The 7,131-nt window shown below is 34.3% G+C and overlaps 1 long non-coding RNA gene across 1 annotated transcript; it reads left to right on the top strand.

The window, feature by feature from the left end:
* The first annotated feature begins 2,169 nt into the window (after positions 1-2,169).
* LOC142623517 (uncharacterized) lies at positions 2,170-5,714 on the top strand. Its single transcript, XR_012842161.1, has 3 exons — positions 2,170-2,389; positions 3,824-3,891; positions 5,007-5,714. It is a non-coding gene; the product is annotated as an uncharacterized LOC142623517 (long non-coding RNA).
* Positions 5,715-7,131: the final 1,417 nt, after the last annotated feature.

A 7,131-nucleotide genomic window follows, 5' to 3' on the forward strand; every position in this document is an offset into this window, starting at 1 on the left:
TCTCTCTCTCTCTCTCTCTCTCTCTCTCTCTCTCTCTCTCTCTCTCTCTCTGTTTTTAAGCTATGGAAATAGTGTGCCTTGCTTTAGTAGCAAGCACCACCCCCTCACCCTGAGCAATAACATGTGTAGTTGCAATGTGAAACAACCACAAATTGATCCTAGAGGTATGTAACAATTTCTTTCATTGGTATCAAATTCAAAGCCATAGGCCATTTATTATTATTTCCAAGCCAATAGAAGGCTTTAGGAGGCATGAACCCATTTTTCAAAAAGTTTTATCACTAATGGACTTGATGTCCTTCGCTTTTGTTGGTACCCCAATGACTTTCTAGCAACACCACCACCACCAGTAGACTCTTCTTTCGAGTCCATAGGAACAAACATGTCATTTGGATAAATGTGGAAAGAGATCAATTTATTTTGGCAAAAATGCAAAACTAACCCTCTAACTTTTAGTCTTTTTCATTTCAGTCCTCTAACTTTCAGTGTTGTCATTTCAGTCCTCTAACTTTTAATTGTTGTCAATTTGGTACTCCGTTAAACCTCAGTTATGTCATGTCATTAATTGAGCCAAAACGACGTCGTTTTGACATTTTTTTAATAAATTTCAAAATTAAAAGAAATTAAAAAAAACTGATATTAAAAAAAAGAGAAAAAAAAAAGAAAAGAAAACATTTACTCAGTCAAAACTGAGAATCGTTCCACACCCAAATCCGAAATTTTGATATCAGTGGGACCTACCTAAAGCGTATCCTCTTGAGATCGTTCCCGCCACACGGTAGCGAGACGAAGGTGATGAGCACGCCAGGTTCCACCTGAGCCACCCACTGCTTCGGCTCGCTCTCCTCCACGAACAACACCACCGGACTCACTCCCACTCGCCGAACTCGGCGTCCCTTCTCAACTCTAGCTCGATATCCCTTTTAGCCTCGCCTCCATCTCCTTCCCCCAAACCCTCGTCCTCAAGTTCGAGCTCCCCGTCCTCTTGTACGACCACCGGAACTTCTCCAATTCCGCGTCCGACTTGCCCTTCACCTTGAGTCAACGCTGTGCCTAACTCGTCGCCGCCGTTGTCGACGTTGGTGGCCCCGTGCACAGGCTATAGTTCTTGTACGCCCCTGACACCTTCAACGTCATGTCCTTAAGCTGTGAAAACAAAGAAAATGACGGAATTGCCCCTCGCAATTAGAGCCAATTACAAAAATTGCCTAATGTTAAGCACTTTTATACAGTACCTGAGAAGTGATGGATTTGATAGCTTGAGTTTTGGTGCCGGGAGTGTTGGTGGAATCAGATTCTTCTGGTTGGCTTAGTGAGTCATCCCTAAGTTTCTTAGGACGAGCTATACACATCAGCATTCTTTCTCTGCAATTCATAAAAACATTTAATATCAGTTTTTTTTTTTTAAATTCTTTTAATTCCAAAATTTATTTTTTTTTAAAAAAAGAAGCCAAAACGACGTCGTTTTGCCTCAATTTACAGCAGGACATAACTGGGGTTTAACGAAGTACCAAATTGAAAACAATTGAAAGTTAGAGGACTGAGATGACAAAACTGAAAGTTAGAGGACTGAAATGAAAAAGACTAAAAGTTAGAAGGTCAGTTTTGCATTTTTGTCATTTATTTTTACAGGATTTACATGTTTGGAACATGATGTTTGCGGACTTGAATATCGCTTTAAATACTTGACCTTTTTTTCCCCATGATTCTTGAGTCTAAAACTGTAGGACCTGACACTACAAGAAATTTAGGTTTAGGCGGCGTTTTTTAAATCTGCCGCTATAAGTGGTATATTGCAATATTTCTGATTAGCGCCGCTAAAGCGTGTGCCTTTTGAAAAATGTCGCTGTAATCCAAAACAATAGCGTCGTTTATTAAAACATCGCAAAAAGTACAATTTCAGCAGCATTTATTTGAATTATAGTGACATTTTCTAAACGCCGCCGTAGTTGTTACCAAAAATCTTCTCTCCCAATAAAATAAATAAATAAATAAATCTCGCTATATGTTCCCGCCAGAAATTTCGGTATTCTCGGCACAAAGTTTCCCCCACTTTTTCATTTCCCACTTTTTTTTTCTTTTTTTTTTCCCTACACTTTTTATTCTTTTTGTTTCTTTTCTGAGTCCATTCGTGTACCCACTTCTTTGTCTCCCACCTATCTCCTGTTCTCACTCTCCCTCACGCCGCCACTGCCCTCCACCAAGGCTAGCCACTACCCAGCACCACCCTCAAAGCCACCGTAGCCGTCGTCAAACTCCACCGATCTAGAGCTCCCATCATCATCACTATCTTGAAACCATTCCTCTCAAAACGAACCGTTTCCTCCTCAAAGCTGCTGAGTCAAATCAACCCATCTTGCTCTCTACTCCACCACTTCTGCTGATAAAGGTTCCTTTCCCACTTTGCTCCTCATGTTTGATTCTTCTCTTACTCTTCCAATGCTTCATTTTCTCTTATTTGTTTTGTAGGTAATAGTGGTGTTCATCATCTATATTGTGTTTGGTTTTGTGTTTGTGGGTAATAGTACCTTTGAGATTTTGTGTTTGGTTTCTGAAATACATACTGGAGTAATGTAATGTGAAGGCAACTAGTTAGTTAGTAACTAGTGGGAAATAGTACCTTTGAGATTTAGAAGAAGTGAAAAAGAAAAAGAAAAATTGAAGGAATAAGGAACAAATATTTTTTTGAGGTACTCTTCATAATCTTCAAATCTAAAGCACAATCTTCAAATCCGTTGTAATGAGAGACAGAGAGTAAAAGAAAACAAATAGGCTTGGATCAATGAAATGTGGCTTCAACGGAAGGAAAAAGAGGTGTTGAAGTGGGGTAGTTGGTGGGGTAAGTGAGAGTATTAATGGGGATGACACATGTTGCATTACCAATGGTTAAAATTTTTCTTTTAAAAAAATAAAATAAAATCATAGATTCATTCCTAGAGTGCCACATTTTGGCCTTGCAAAGAAAATATCTTCACTTTTTTTTTTGCAATGAATGTATTTATAATTTCATATTTTTTTATAATTTCATATTATCACTTCTATTGCTTCACTGAATGTATTCATCATTGCATAGTGCCACGTTGGGCCATGCAACATAAAAACTATTTTTTATATATTTTTTAATAATTAAATATGAGCACAAATACAAATTAATTTAATAAGTGGCCATGTATTTGAGAAGAATATATTTTTATATATAATTGGACTCAGTGGTGGTGCTTGTGAGATTGTTGATTTAGCTAACCGTGTGGTGACATGTTGTATTCATGCTTATTTATATATTTTGATAAGATTTTATATTCTATGTATTAAGCTGTGTTTGTGTGTGTGTTTTTATATTAGAAATTATAATTATTACTTTATTTGAAATTATAGTAATTTCTTTATAGCATTGGAAAATTAAGAAAGTTGTGGTTTTTTTTTTTTTTTTAGGTTTCATTTGGTGTTATTGGCCTAGGTGTTGGGGTTTCACTCTTGTCGTGAGTAAATATTCTCAACTAAATGCTCTTTATATATATATATATATTGTTACTAAATTTTCATGCACTATGGCTCATTAAAATTTTCTGCAATAGCATTCTCATATGCAAAATTTGGATGATTTGGAGCACCTTTTTCAGTTGAGACATTTAGGTATAATGGGTAAGTTTCTTTATGTGTACCAAATGACAAAGTTTTGATACAATTAAACTTCAAATATTTTCTGCAAAGTGGTCCTTAATTTTTTTGCCTAATTATTCTAAGTCCTAACTCATAAAAATTTCTTGCAATGACACATTTATTTGCCTTCCACATCATTTAATTGTCCTCTTTTATTTTGCAGGTTAAGTACTCATTTATTGTGATAAGCTTGGACTTTTTTTAGAAAGGTGATTGCTTGGCTTGAGCATAGTAAGTAATTTTTGCTTAAAACTTTGTACTTGAAATGTTAATAATTGTGTTTGGGTGGATTGTTGAGTTTGAGCAAGCGGATGACTTGCATGGTGCTATGAGGTGGTTTACATTCATATTGGAAATGTTTACTTCTTTTTGAAAATTTAGATGTTGTTAAGTTATATTTGTTGAATACTTTTTGGACTTCAATACTTGTAGGCATTCTATATTATTATATTGATAATTGTATTGGGTGGATTGTTGTGTTGGAGCAAGTGGGTGGCTTGCATGGTGTTATAAGATCGTTGCAATTGATATTGAGAGTGTTTATTAAATTTGGAAATTCGAATGTATATAGTTGAGTTATATTTGTTGATTACTTTTTAAATTTCAATACTTGTAAGCATTCTATATTTGTGATTATGATAATTGTGTTAGATGGATTGTTGAGTTAGAGTAAGTGGGTGGCTTGCATGGTGCTATAAGGCAATTTACCTTCATATTGGAAGTGTTTACTATTTTTTAAAAATTTAGATGGATATTTTTTGAGTTATATTTGTTGATTACTTTTTGGACTTTAATACTTGTAAGCATTCTATATTTGTGATTACGACAATTGTATCGGGAGGATTGTTGTGTTGGAGCAAGTGGGTGGCTTACATAATGTTATAAAGCGGTTTATATTCATATTAGGAGTGTTTATTAAATTTGGATGGATATGGTTGAGTTATGGTTGTTGATTACTTTTTAGACTTCAATACTTGTAAGCATTCTATATTGTTATATTGATAATTGTTTTGTGGTGGATTGTTTAGTTGGAACAAGCGGGTGACTTGCATTGATAATTGTTTTGTGATAGATTGCAGTTTGATTATTTCATTTCTTTCACATGTTGAACATGCAAACTAAATGGCAATTATCAAGAGATATTGATTAGTTACCAAATGTATTAGTAAATTACTTATGAATTTTGATTCCTTATGGCTACACTTAGGACCTTGGTGTGACTTACAAGTCATTTTCTCAAATTTGAAAATTTTGTCTTGTTTTCTTAGAAGCATAGGTTTGTTTTGTTAGAGTAATTGAAATATGGACTAATGGTTGGTTTATTCTTTCATGATATCGTGCTATAGGTATTTATTGTGTAAATTTGCTCTATAGCTATGGACAAGAGTTTGATGGACATTAGAGATAGGACATTTGTGGAACATAGAAATGGAGTTGGACAATTCTTGAATTTTGCATCTCAACATGCACAACGAGATGGTACGATTGTTTGTCCATGTCGAAAATGTGCACATTCAACAATGTTGGCTATAGATGTTGTACAAATTCATCTAGTGTCACATGGGATTTGTAGGAGTTATTGACGTTGGACTTTTCATGGGGAATCATCATCTAGAAAGACTTCTGTTAGAACTCCTAGTACTTCTGTCCAAGAAAACTCAAATGAAAATAGTAATATGCGTGAAATGTTGTATCACACGTTTCCTATGCATGATATGGTGCCAGAACCAATGGAAAAAGATATGGCATCAGAACCTGTGGTAGAAGGCCCTGGTGTGGAACAACCTACACAAGGTCCTAACGAAAAGTCACTCTAATTTCAAGTATTCAGGAAGTTATAGACTATATGTGTATTATTCTATCTTGTACTGAGTTTTACACAAGTGTTTAGCTTGATATGGATTTTACTAAGCTATTGCATGTAGTCAAAATTGATTTTTCCTAAAGAACCTGCTATATTAGAGGCAATGAAGAATAGGACATTGTCCACAATTGTGAAATCTTGGAGGAACCACAAGTCAACTTTGAAGAAGAAGTATTTCCTAAGAAGAGGAAATGGAGCACGAGTACCACCAAATGTAATTACTGAAGATTATAAAGCCCTTGTTCAGTATTGGAATTTACCAAAAACGAAGATGTTATTCTATATTGATATGCTTTAATTTTTCTACATCATCATCAAAACAAGAACATTCATATGGATATCCTTATTTTACATTGAATATCTACCGTAAGAAATATATTCACATAATACTTTGTTTAAATATGTAATTTTTTTGAACGTAGGGTCTTGCTTTTGTAAACAAGAATAGTCGTTCCAAGCAAAAAAATGTAAATATTGGTGGTTCAAAGAACTTTGCTTCGTACACAGAAGAAATGGTAATGACTCAATAATTATCTTGTAAATGACTTATTAGATTGTTCTTAAGTTTGTATGAAACCATTATTCCTAATTAAATAAATGTAATGACCATAATCTAGGTAACAACGCTTGGGCATCCTGTAAAGCGTGCAGATGTATATGTAAAACTCCATCTTCGTAAAGATGGTACTCCTATTAACACCGAAGCAGTAAGCAATATTGTAAGTAATATCATGATTTGCTAAGTGTAATATTGAATCTATTAACATTGTTAATTTCTAATGTGTTATTGTGTTCAAATTTTGAATATTAGGAAAAAATCAACGAACTGTTGAGTGAGTCCTAGAATCGTGTGCAATTATTTGACCTTACTGGTAGTATTACATGGGCACCAAATGATGTATATGCTCAAGTGTTTGGAAATGAGCGTAATGGTCGTGTTCGGGGTGTGGGATTTGGCCCAAGCCCAAGTATGCATCTTGCCAAGAGCACTCCTGCAATTGCTCAAGTAAGAAGCCAAGAAAGAGATGTTGAAGTGACTCAGTTAAAAAATCAAGTGGCTTTTTTGACGGAGAGAGTGAATCGTTATGAAAACTTGGAGAAGTGAGTGACCCAATTGATGCAATTAGTGCAAAATCAACAAAATCATTCTTTAGAAACTAGTCGGGTATTAAATTTTAAACACACACACACACACTAGTTGGGTATTGAATCTATGGTTAATGTGTTATTGTGGAATATTGATGATCAATAGGTATATTTGATCTATTATAAGCTTGCGTTAGTTATTGTTGAATTTTAAACAAGTTTATATAGTATTTTAAATATTTTTTTAAAAAAAATAAGTAGGTTTTTGCAACGTTTTAAAAACGTTGCTAAAAAGTAAGAGGAAACGTTTTTAACCAATCCTATAAACACCGCAAATAACCAATCCTATAGCGACGTTTTTAAAAACGTCACTAAAAAGCAAGAGGACAATGCTTTTGCAACGTTTTTGAAACGTCGCTATAGGTTTGATTATTTGCAACGTTTTAAAAAGTCACTAAATGTATTTTCCTATATTATATACGAAAATGTTATATTATTTAAAACATCACTAAATATTTTTG

The sequence above is a fragment of the Castanea sativa genome, chromosome 2 (assembly GCF_040712315.1).
Source record: "Castanea sativa cultivar Marrone di Chiusa Pesio chromosome 2, ASM4071231v1".
NCBI lineage: Eukaryota > Viridiplantae > Streptophyta > Magnoliopsida > Fagales > Fagaceae > Castanea > Castanea sativa.